The following is a 12,520-nucleotide window of genomic DNA, read 5'->3' as shown; positions in this document are numbered from 1 at the left end:
AGCCACCGAAGCCAGGGGGGCCCCCGGAGCGCCTGGGGTGCCAGCTGGCCGCGGGCCTACCCCTCCAGTGCCAGGCCGGTCTCTCTTAGTGCCTTCTTTTTCCTTATGGAGAAACGGGCGTATGGAGGGGTGTGTGTGCGTGTCACCTCCCGCAGGAACTCCTGTGTGTGCCTGGGCGCGCGCGTGTCGCTGCATCACAGCAGCGATGCCCGTCGCGGTGCAGGACTTCATGAGGCTGCTGCGCTCCGTCTCCGAAAATGAGGGAGGCCGTCAAGCACTCAGGGCGGGGTGGGCGGGTGGGGTTGGGGGAGCGCCCTGATCACAGGGGCCGTAGCCTTCGTCGGTGGTTTGGTGGGCGGCCCACCAGGACTAGCCGTTGGCGGAGCCGTCGGAGGTGTGCTAGGGGCGTGGATGACGAGCGGACAGTCTAAGCCAGTTCCTCACAGCAGAATGGAGCTGCCGCCTGCCGAGCAGCAGAAGCTCTTTAACGAAGCCACTGCCATCATCAGGCACCTGGAACGGACAGGCGTGGTGCAGCTGAGCATGCTTGGCCTGGGTAGCGAGGCCCTGCAGCAGCAGCTGCTGGCGATGCTGACCAGCGACGTCCGCGAAGAGCTCCGGGCGGAAGTGCAGTACGGAGACTAGGCCTCTGCTGGGGGAAGTGGGGTCCGTTTAGATGATTCCCCCGACTCATGGAAGGTGCCCGGGGAGCCGCAGGAAGCCCCACATCATCGATATATCACCCTAAACTGTAGCGAAATCTCCTGCTGGAGAGGCTGCTGCTGTGCTGTATTATGTTCTGGAAATTACTCGAGAAGATGCTATGTTTTGCATCCATGTGCGCCTGTGAGCCCTGACAGCCCTTTGACTGGGAAGCTGGTGAAGAGCGAAGTCGTGCCCGCTGCCACACGGCAGCAGGTTTCTGAATCCACTCTCACAGGGGAGCTGGAAGAAGGTTATCACGTTCAGCCTTGTCATCTCCTTACGTGAAGCTGATGCCTGTCCAGGCACCTGTTGCGGGACTGCCTGCCCCCAACCCCCTTGGCCCCTGCTGGAATCATGTTTACCTCTCGAAAGCCCCTTCCCCACCCAGTGACTTCCTCAGGGAGGGGCCCGTGGGCCTGCTGAGTGAAGCCACAAATGTCAGTGGCACCCAGCCCCTCCCCGACTAGTTGCCCGACTGGGCTCTCGCCCTCCCAGGGGCTTGCTTTCCCTATCTGAAAAGTCATAGTAGTTCTTGAGTTCTGCTTTTCAAATTAAATATTTTCAGTAAAAAGTATTGCTCTTTCTGAAATGGTAGAATCATAAACTATCTCTAAGAAACGTGTCCACCCTAAATTTCCCCTAATACTGTTCTCACGTTGCTTTCAGAACCACAACTAGACTGTGTCATCAAACTACAATAAATGTTTTCTAAACAAAACAAACAAAAAAAAAAACAAAAAAGGAAGAAAGACAGACAGACAAAAAATTATTAGTGGACGTGGAGATATGCAACGAATGGTACTAAGTGTTTTAAAGTATCTGCAAGTGACAAGAGCATAAAACATCATGCCAATACTACTATTTATAAATACCTACAATTATCCATTTTGGTTAGTGTGTCATCCTATCATCTTTCATAACTTGCCTAATATCATTGTTTTATTTTAGAGAATATTTTTGGCTTTAATACCACAGAGTTTACAGCTACTTCAAGAGGTTAACGGTTTTAGGTTATGAATTCAAATAAGGAAGAGGACAGATAAGAGAGGATCAGGAAAAGAAAAACCACAGAGCAGGAGTACATTATAAATGATGTGGTTTTGATTGAGTTATTGAAATAACAGGTTGTCTGGAGTGAAATTGTCCATAATTGTATTCAACAAATTCTAGAAATCAGAACATAATGAAGGTCCAGCAGCTTCAGTCTGGTCAAGCACTGACCAGGTGCCAGGTATGGTGATAAAGGATGTTATCTTGTTTGGTCCCTAGAGTGGTGCTGGATAAGGTAGCCACCCTCCACATGTGGGTATTTAAATTTAAATGTCAATTAATTAACATTAAATAACATTTCAAATTCAGTTCCTCACTCATGTTAGCCATATTAGGGACCTAGTGCAAGAGCGCACTGGGTGCTATAGATCATAGCACATGTGGGCAGTATCAGGATTTTAATCCAGCTCTGTCACTTATTAGCTATGTGACCTTGACTTACTCAGGTTTTACCCTCTGAGCCTCAGTTTCCTTACCTGTAAAATGGGACTAACTATGTTGTACGATTGCTCTGAGGATCATAAATTACAAGTTCATAGGTTACCTAGCAGACTGTCTGCTGCATAGCATATGACGTTGATCGTGAGGATGGTGATGATGGGGGAGGAGAAGGATGCGGGTATTCAGATTCATCCTCAGAAAGCTTCTGGTGTGCCTATAAAGCATTTTGGTCACTCCCATGACATACGTATACAGCCATGGTAGGAAACCTCCCCTTTCAGCACATTTACACCATCGCCATAACACACAGCATCCCTCCAGGACACAGATCTCTTCAAAGACTCCATGTACTTAGGCAATTGCTCCACTTGCTCCTGTAAGTAAAAAGCTTGTCAGATTTGAAGGTACCACAGCCCAAAAGTTAAAAATTATAATTGCAATCAAATCTAGTGTCAGCTTACCCTTGAGAGGGCATCCTTCAGTGAAACCAGTCTCTAGCTGCAGTTTCAAGAACCAGTGAGCAGATACCGGCAATAATTTGGGGAAAATAGCAAAGCTGCTTCTCCCAAGCCTGCCTCTGTTTGCATCCTTTCTCTTTTTCTGACCTCTTACCAACAAGACATTGCTTAAAAATCCCCCTTGCTGTTAGAAGGCTGAAGAAGCCACTCCTTTTGAGACTAACACACCTGCAATTGTTCTGTTTTCCTCTGCAGCCATTGCAACATCTGGATAAGTAGCTACAACACAGCATCTTTTCCTGTCTCAAGTCTCACCCTCCCACTGACCACAGGGTCAAGTGTTTTGCTCAGTTCCACGGGCTACCCTGCTGTCTCTTCAATCAGTGCTGTCATTCCCCCAGTTGGAGTGTCGATGACTAGTCTGGACAATAGGTCTGCTATAAGCGAGTCTTTGCCTGGGGTATAGATTACTCATAAATCATATCTTTATAACAGCAATAACATTCCCTGTCGTCTAGCAGGTGCGTTGCCTAGTGGTTTGTGATCTGTCTGGACAGTCAGGCTTCTGCCAAATGCATATTTGTGGAACTCTCGTGGTGCACGTTATCACTGCCAATATTTTTTTTTCTTACTTGCTCAAGCAGACTTTTTTTCAGCCAAAGGCAGCGTTAGAGATGTGCAGGTGACTACTGAACAATCCAACTGCTTGCTGAGAATCTCACTATGGGTTCTCAATGTTCTTGTACATCAACGGATAGTTATTTTGGCAATGCCAAATTAGAATTTGAAATAGAAGAGGAAAGGAAGTCACATTTGCTAAGTGCCTGCACTGTGCCAAGCGCTGTGCCTGTTACTTCACATGTGATATTTTATTGAATCCTCCCAACAAACTCATGAGGTGGGTACTACTTTTAATCTCATATAATGAGGAAAGTGAGGCTATAAGAAGTTTAATAACAATACCAGCTAGTAGTTATCATGTCCTGATGCCAGCTACAGTTATATAAGACACTATCTCATTTAGTCCCTAGAATAGCTGCCTTGTCCAATAAGGTAACAACTAGTCACATGAGGCTATTGAAATTCAAATGAATTCAAATAAAATTTCAAGTTCAATTCCCCAGTCATACTAGCCACATTTCAAGTGCTCAATTGCTACATGTGGCCAGCGACTACTGTCTTGACTATGCAGGTGTAGGACAATGCCATCATTGCCCAAAGTTCTGACCAGTGCTGCCCTAAAGCAATGCTATAGGTGGGGCCAGGTACTGTGCTACACATACTACAGATGGGAAAAGCGAGGCTTCATTTGATTTTGTGACTTGCTGAGTAAAAGTAACAGAGCTTGTGCATTAGGTTCAGGCCTGAATCCAGTGTCAGGAGCCTTGCTCTTAACTACAGCTCTGAGCTGTATACTCAGTGACATATCTAAGGACACATCACTGATAGGTGATGGTGAGGGGCTCCTGGGCAGAGGGTGCCTTGAGAATTTAGGGATAGCCATTGTAGCCTCACAGCAGACCCTTTCTGATAAGCCTTATCTCTGGTGCTAGGCATGTGATCCTCATCGCTGGCATTTCCTTGATCTGGTTTCCCTCCTGAGGTTATCAGATGCCCCGGGATGTTCGCCTCCACTGGTTATGTGCATGTGCAACTTTAAAGGTCTCTTGCCTCTGCAGGAGCCCATCTCCCCATCTCACAGTGTCATCTCTGTCCTCGTGGGGTTGTGCTTAGTTTCCCCGTCTGCCACCATCATCCATCCTGGCTGGAGACTCCCGCAAAGGTTTTTTCATTCCCTGAATGACCCTGGAGGCTGACTCAATCCCATATAGTAGTCTGAGTCTGTGATTCTGGCTTGCCCTGGGGAGCAGGAAGGACACAGAGCATGGTGGGTTTCATCAGCTGTCAGGCAAGCTCTTTTGCTGGCTCAAGACACAAGATTTCTTCTGTGGCCAAAAGAGGGGCATGGCAATTGGCCAGGTTGCCTCCACTCACTCCAGCCTTGGGCCCCTGCTCTTTTTCTCAGGAAACATTGCACTGAGCCAGAAGCTCTGCTTACTCCAAAAGCTCAGTACTCACCATGATACAAGACTTTCTCTGAGATTTCTTACCATTGCAGAGCAATATGGTTTGTTGAGTGGCCCAGACATATCAAGGGTCTGTCTTAGGCAGTTTGGGAAAAATAACTTAACACTTCCTGAGCCCTTACTATGTGTCCAGGACTCTGATTCATGGGCATGATTTCATTTACTCTTCACAAAATCCTTAAGTGACTTCTGCTTTATTACTCCCACTTTACAGACTACAAAATCAAGGCACAAAGAAACAATTTGCTTGAGGTCACACAGTTGTTAGGAAATTAATTGGGATTAATACTTTAAATCACTATGGTGTATTTCCTCTTCATTTACTCTAATTCTATAAATAAGAAATTATTGTCTATGATTGACCAATGAGATAAACAAGCCTTAGAGATTAAAGATCTTTGTCTAGGATGTAGGTAATAAGTGACCAAGCTGGAGATGACAGTAACCACATTAGTATATACTTTAGCTATTTTTAAAAGTCAAATTTTAAACAATTCAGCTTGAATGTAAAGAGCTAAGAATAAAGCAAGAAGAGTGCTTTGTGAAATGTAAACAGCTCTACAAAGTTAAGGTCTTCTTTTTATACAAACTCATCATTAATTGTGTTAAATATTACTTCTTGGTCACATTCTTTAAATTAGACCCACCAAGGGCTTTTACTCTCATAACTGCTCAAAACCCAATAAAAGAAAACAAGTCCATCAGTACGGATTCAGTTAGGCTGCATTAATAGCACAAACAATATGACTTAACCTCAGCAGAAGTTTATTTCTCTCTTGTGTAAGAGAAACTCAGAAGTGAGAAGCGCACGGCTGAGACGGGGACCTTCTCTGTGGCTCTCATTTTCACGGGCTAAGATGGCTGCTAGGATTAGGGCCATCATGTCCACGGTGAAGACAGTTGGCTGGAGAAAACAGAAAAAAGCATGGATGTCTTTCCCATTAAGAAGACTTTATCTCTATTTATACCCATCATACTATCAGGAGCCTGGAAAATGGAGTCTCTGGGTTATGCAAGAATATGTCCAGCTAAAAGCCGACATTCTGTTTCTAAGGAGGAAGAGCAGTCTATGAATCGGCCAATACACAGGTAATTTAGGCCATCACCACTTTACCGGCTCACTTTCCAACAGGAAGGCCTTCAGTGCTACACGGCACAATCTCTACGGATCTCAGGAGCAACGTAAATCACACATTATTTTCCCTTTTTCTCGTTCAACATCTCATCCAGGGTCATTGCAGGACCATCTTCCTCTAAGAGTAATCTTGGAAAGGAAATCACAGTTCTCCTCCTTGTACTTCCTACTTTATAAGGTATCCTCAATTTTTAGTTTAACAGTGCATTTGTCTGGAGGCAGGCCTCATCTCCCCCATTTCTTTCCCATTTTTGCTTCTTGTGTCTAGATGCCCACCATTAGATTTGAGGTTGGCAAGACTGTAGTCTGAATTAGATGTGAACACTCCAGTACTTTCGTCTTAAGCCATTATCACCAAATAAAAAATGGAGCATTACTGAGTAGGGATCCTTGGGAAAGTGCCTTAACTATGTTCAGTTAAAATATCAACTGATGGGGCTTCCCTGGTGGCTCCGTGGTTAAGAATCCGCCTGCCAATACAGGGGACAGGGGTTCTACCTCTGATCCGGAAAGATCCTACATGCCACGGAGCAACTAAGCCTGTGCGCCACAACTACTGAGCCTGCGCTCTAGAGCTCCTGAGCCACAACTACAGAGCCCACGTGCCACAACTACTGAAGCTTGTGCACCGAGAAGCCTGTGCTCCACAGCAAAGAGTAGCTCCTGCTCGACGCAACTAGAGAAAGCCTGTACGTAGCAACGAAGACCCAACGCAGCCAATAAAAAAATAACTAAAATTTAAAAAAAAAAGCAATTGATGGAACATCTTGCCTTCTCTGAGGCTCAATTTCCTTACCTTTCGTATAAGGGAGTTGGGAGTTCAATTAAATAATCTATCAAGTCACTGTCAGTTGTGAGATCTACAATCATTTGGCCCTGAATGAATGTGACCTGGGAGAGTCAGCAGTTGCGATGCAGAGGCCAGAAATAAAGTGGGACAGAAAGAGAGACTGAAAGAGTCCACATCTCTTTACAATTTTTGCCAGTGTTTACTTTTTCTCAGTCTACACTTGAATTGGTTACACATAAGGGGTGGAAGAGAGAGCAGATGCCTCTTCCTCTGAGAAGTGGCAAGTGCTTGGAGGGCCAGCATGCGTAAGCATCTCATTGGACGAGTGGGTACGTCCTCTGCCTCTCTGCCTGCTTCCTCTAAAGCTCCATCCTGACACTTCTTGTTCCATGCCCTACATTTCAGTGTTCCCCAGGGTTCTAAAACCTCACTCAATACACCCTCCCCTGTCCATCTTATCCATCGGATCCACACAAATCTGTATCTCCAGCCAAGTTCTATCTGCTGAGCTCCAAACCCACAAAGAAGATTTCATAGGCCTCTTCAAAGACTGTATCTACAAATTCACCCCCTCCCCCACAAAATGTGCTCAGTCTTCAACATCCCCACCACCCTAGCTAACTGCCTGGTTCAAAACCTGAGAGTCGTTTACAGTCCACCCTTTCCTCCCCAGCCCTCCCCCCTTGGCCGCCAATTAGCAAAGCCTCTCATTTCTGTCACCATCTCCCCACCACCAAGGGCTCATCATTTTTATCCACATCAATATCATAATTTCTGGTCTTCTCTAATCCCTTCACTACAGAAAAAAATCTTTTACATTATAGGCCTCTTAATAATAGTGACAGTAATAGCAAAAGTAATCATGACCACTTATCTTTTTCCATTTGGGTGCAAGTGCTTTATACTTATTATCTTCAATTCTCCTAACAAACCTTATTGTTTTACTCATTTAACAGATGTGAAAACTAAGGCTAAGCAACAGCTCCAGTGTCACCATGCTGGTAAGTCGTGGAGGAAGGATTTGAATTCCATTCTCTCCAGCTTCAGATTCTGATCCGGTTTAAAATCCTTCTTGTCCTACCACTTGTCCCCCTCCTACTGCCTTCAAGATGGAATTCCGTGTTCTCAGCATGGTGTACGTGGGCTGTGATGACCCAGCTCCTGCTACCTCCCAGCTTCATCTTCTGCCATGTCCATTCATTTAGAACTGCTTCCAGCTTCAAGACAATTCCCTGCCCTTTTGTGTCACTTGTTTTTATGAATGCTGTTCTTTACCTGCAGAGGTCTTTCTCCATGGATGTCACTACTTTGGATCCAAACATTTGATTCAAATATTCAGATGTCACCTCTCCTTCAAAGCCTGTCTGGCTTCCTGAGTCTGTTACTTCCACTTCCCTCTGATCGAGCCACGATCATAGCCTTTATTATTCTAACGTTCCACTGTATCCCCTTTCCTTCTTAAAGCATAAATTCCTTTTTCTTTTTCCTTTATTTCTCTTGCGCCTAGCATGATTGTACTACATTTTGCGCTCAATAATTCGTGATGATTTTCATGATGATGGTGGTGAAGAAAAGCTGATGGTAATATAGCCAAAAGGCAGGCGTTTGCCCTAGGACTCAATCTGGTCTTTCTTTAAGGTCTTCTTAAATCATCCTACCCAAGCCCATGGATTTTCATACTAACTTTTATATTGATGACTCCAAAATTTTTGTCTCTAGGCTTGACTTCTCCCTTGAGCTCCAGATGAATATATCCTACTGTTTCCTTAATGCCATCAAGTGTAAATCTAATAGGCATCTGGGCCTTAACATAGCCAGAACAGAACTCTGGAGTATTTTCTTCCCAAACTGTTACTCTTTCAGTCTTTTCCATTGCATTTAATAGTCCCATCTTTAACTCATTTGCTGTGGCCAACAACCAAAACTGTAACCACTATGTCTCTCATGCCCTACTTCCAATTCATTAGCTAATCCTCTTGGCTTTAATGTCTCCCCAAATAATAATAAACCACGCTGTATCATACCATTTCTCTCCTTAATCACTGCTACTATCCAGGTGTAAGTCAAAGTCATCTTTCAATAGCAGGCTCCCAACTGGTTTCCTTGTTTCCATTCTTGTCCCTCTACCATTCATTCTCCACACAGCTGCCAGAGTGAACTTCTGTAACAGAATCATATCACGTTTCATTATCTTTGTTTAAAACCCCCCAAAGGCATCCCATCACCTTTGAAACTAAAATGTACTATGTCCCCTGCCAGGATCTACAGGACCCTGCCACCTACTCCCCTGCCCTGGTCTCCACCACTGTCCCCTTCCATCAGGATCTGGCTACACTGACTTTCTTTCTGTCCCTTGAAGCAGATGAGCCTGTTTCTGCTTTGGCCAAGTGCACTTGCTATGCCTTGGCCTAGAACGCACTTGACCCCAGATCTTTGCATAACCAGCTCCTCCTACATATTCTCTGCTCAAGTATCCCCTCTTTGGAGTGGTCTCCTCTGAGCACCCACCTAAAATAGTCCCAACTCCACCACTACTCTTTTCCCCATTACCTTTCTTCACATGTTGCTTAGCACGGATCACTATCTGATACGAACTCTATTCACTATTTTACTTACTCATTTACTTTTACATTTTTAATATCTGTTCCCCTCAACTAGAATGTGAGTTCCATGAGAAAGGGACTCTCTCCCTCTCTTTCCTTCTCTCTATCTGTATATCTATTTATAATTTTTTTAACTTTTTATTTTTTACAATAAACTGCATATATTTACAGCATACAATTTGGTATCCCAGTCTCCCAATTCGTTTCCCCCCCAACCCTCCCTGCTTTCCCCACTTGGTGTCCATATGTTTGTTCTCTACATCTGTGTCTCTATTACTGCCTTGCAAACTGGTTGATTTGTACCATTTTTCTATAGTCCACATATATGTGTTAATATACAATATTTGTTTTTCTCTTTCTGACTCACTTCACTCTGTATGACAGTCTCTAGGTCCATCCATGTCTCTATATTTATAATTATAAAGAGATTTAGATTTAAATTTTAGATATGTACATGCATGTATGTAAAAGCCTCCTTCAGCCTCTTGATGATATTACTACGGTATGACCAACAACTCCCACAGACCGGAGTATAAGGAGCAAAGTCTTCATTCTTTAATTGCCTGAAAACAAACTATTATGTATAGAATGGACAAACAACAACATCCTGCTATAGAGCACAGGGAACTATATTCAATATTCTGTAATAAATCATAATGGAAAATAATATGGAAAAGAAATATATATGTTTTATTTTATATATATATATATTTAAAACATATATATAACTAAATCACTTTGCTGTACAGCAGAAACTAACACATTGGAAATCAACTATACTTCAATAAAATAAATTTTTACCTCTTCAGAAAATCTATTGCGTTTCAACTATTATTCTCCAAAATAATCAGATGTCTGAAAAGCTAGTATTATGACACATGCAACAACCTGGATGAAAAAAAAAAAATTCTTAGTAAAAAAAAAAAAAACCAGTCATAGAAAAGTATGTATTATATGATTTTGTTGACACAAAATTTTAAAATGGACAAACTTGATCCGTGGTGATAGAAATTAGAATAGTGGTTACCCTTGAGTGCGTTGACTGGGAGAAGACTGAGAAATCCTTTGAGACAGTGGAAATATTCTGATCTAGACAGTAGTTATAAGGGTATATATACGTATAAAAATTGGGTCAACCTATACACTTAAGATTTTTGACATTTTCTCATTGCATATTATTCCTCAATCAATCAAGACCAGTAGTAGTAGCCATTTAGTCACAAGGAAATGAGAAGCCTGAAGGGATTTGGTTTAAAGTTTTAGGTAAGATGTTTTTTTAGGATTCAGTGCAGCCTTCACTTTAGGAAAAAAGCCTCTTGAACATATAAGGGGATGATGGTTCCAGCACCCCGAGTTGTACCCTTCCTGTCAAAAGGAAAAATCTCCTTAAGCCTTTACATTTACTTGCTCCGTTCCCCGTAGCTCCCAAGTACAATAGTGAATGTAAGCTACAATAAAAAGGTCATTTTCTTCTTTCAGCAAGAGTAACACAAGTGGCTACATTTCCTGATTCTGGATTAAGTTCAAGATTTCAAATACAACTGGACTCGTTTCTGATTAGAAAGTTTGATATTTATCGTAGACGTCCCTGTCTTCCATAACCAGTATGAGAGAGATTGCAAAAAGGTAAACTGAAAGGGACCATTCTTTTATTCAACAATTAACCCCATCTGGGTAAATAATACGGCACAGGGCACTTGAGCCATCGCTGTTAGGCTCTGAGTTCAGAACTCAACACGGCTTCAAAGCGGCGTCGATGAAACGATGACAAGATGCTACAGAAATGGCTTTTTATGTGGAATATAATGTGTGTCTAGTGTTACATAGTACAGTAACGGGGAGAAGAGGGTTGTAAAGACAGAGGATAGAGTGTCTGGAAGTACTTACCTGAGGGAAACACAATCTTGGTTTAGTTCAGGCCCTTAGGCCTAGAAACACAGTATATGGTCTAGAAACTTGAATATTCGAAAACAATTTCACCAAGGGTTGTAAGGTTTCCATCACAGGCAAATAAAAACAAAATTCCCTGGCAGTCACCAAGGCAGCCAAGAACTGAGATGCTTCTGAAAACCTGAGCTTCATTCCCTCTTTTATCAGATAATTTCATTATACAAAGGGGCATATGTCTCTTAAAAGTATCAAACAGCACATTAGAACCGTGAAAGCCCGTCAGTCAACAAATCCTTTTGATAAAGATCGATCGCTCCCTGAATAAGGGGAAAACATAGTCCGGGTCAATCTGTCAGCAAACGCATTCAAAAATCTATACTCTGAATTGAAACAAGGAACACTAATAAACTGAGATTACTTTGCAAGAAAATATTTGGGTATCCCTACAAGCCCAGGCCTCACACCTGACTGCATTTGGCATCCCCAGGAAGAATAGGCCGAGTGATCCACGGAGGTGTGCAGTCATCTTTGGTTACTTCTGAAGCAGGCCTCACCCGATTTCCACCCGCCTGTATCATTTTTAGTAAATGGCACAGGGCTGGAAATTAGTAGGGGAATCTGCTCGAGACTCCGGCAGCTCCGATTTCTCAAGCGGCTTTTCTATTGTAATGTGGGTATTCGGAGGCTCACATGAGAAACCCAGGGTCTGGGATCCGCTTCAACAGTAAACTGTTCGCACAGACCCTCTGGAACAAAAAGGGCTTGTGCATCTAATCTCTGTCCATTGCAGACATCCCCGGAGAGACCCATGAGAAAAACAAAACATGCAGAAAGTAGATTTGGGTCATCTTTATGACCTAAGAAAACAACTACCCTTGTTGGTTAATTGAGCTCTGCCTCCCAGGAGCACAAGGGGAAGGCGCTCACACTTACTGAGTCCTTACTGTGTGTGCTTTGCAGTTTGCTACCATTATCTCATTTAATCCTGGGTCAGCACAGAAAGGCAGATGTCACTATGCCCACGTGACAGAGCTCAGAGGAGGCAGAGGTGGCCAGTGTTTTACCCAAGGCATTTCACTAGTGGCAAGTGGAATTTGGACTGACTGTGTCTTGTGTATCAGGCCTGTCTACCAGAGTGACTGTCAGCCTCCAGCTTCCCCCTCAGATCAGGCTGGGGCCAGCCACCCGCCATCTCCACTGCCCCCTTCTCAGTGGTTGGGCCAACTTCTGGGCAGCAGAGGACTCTCTGGCTTTTTTGCCATTTAGGAAAAGAGACTGGCTTACGGTCAGCCAGGTAAGGAAGGACTGGATGAAGTGGAGGACAATCTGAGCTATACAGTTGGAAAAAACCATAGACCAAA

The 12,520-nt window shown here is 43.6% G+C and overlaps 1 pseudogene; it reads left to right on the top strand.

Moving 5' to 3' along the window:
• Positions 1-205: 205 nt before the first annotated feature.
• Positions 206-645, top strand: LOC130854514 (protein C19orf12 homolog; annotated as a pseudogene).
• Positions 646-12,520: the final 11,875 nt, after the last annotated feature.

The sequence above is a fragment of the Hippopotamus amphibius genome, chromosome 5 (genome assembly GCF_030028045.1).
Source record: "Hippopotamus amphibius kiboko isolate mHipAmp2 chromosome 5, mHipAmp2.hap2, whole genome shotgun sequence".
Lineage (NCBI taxonomy): Eukaryota > Metazoa > Chordata > Mammalia > Artiodactyla > Hippopotamidae > Hippopotamus > Hippopotamus amphibius.
This window is presented reverse-complemented; position numbering and strand designations above follow the sequence as displayed.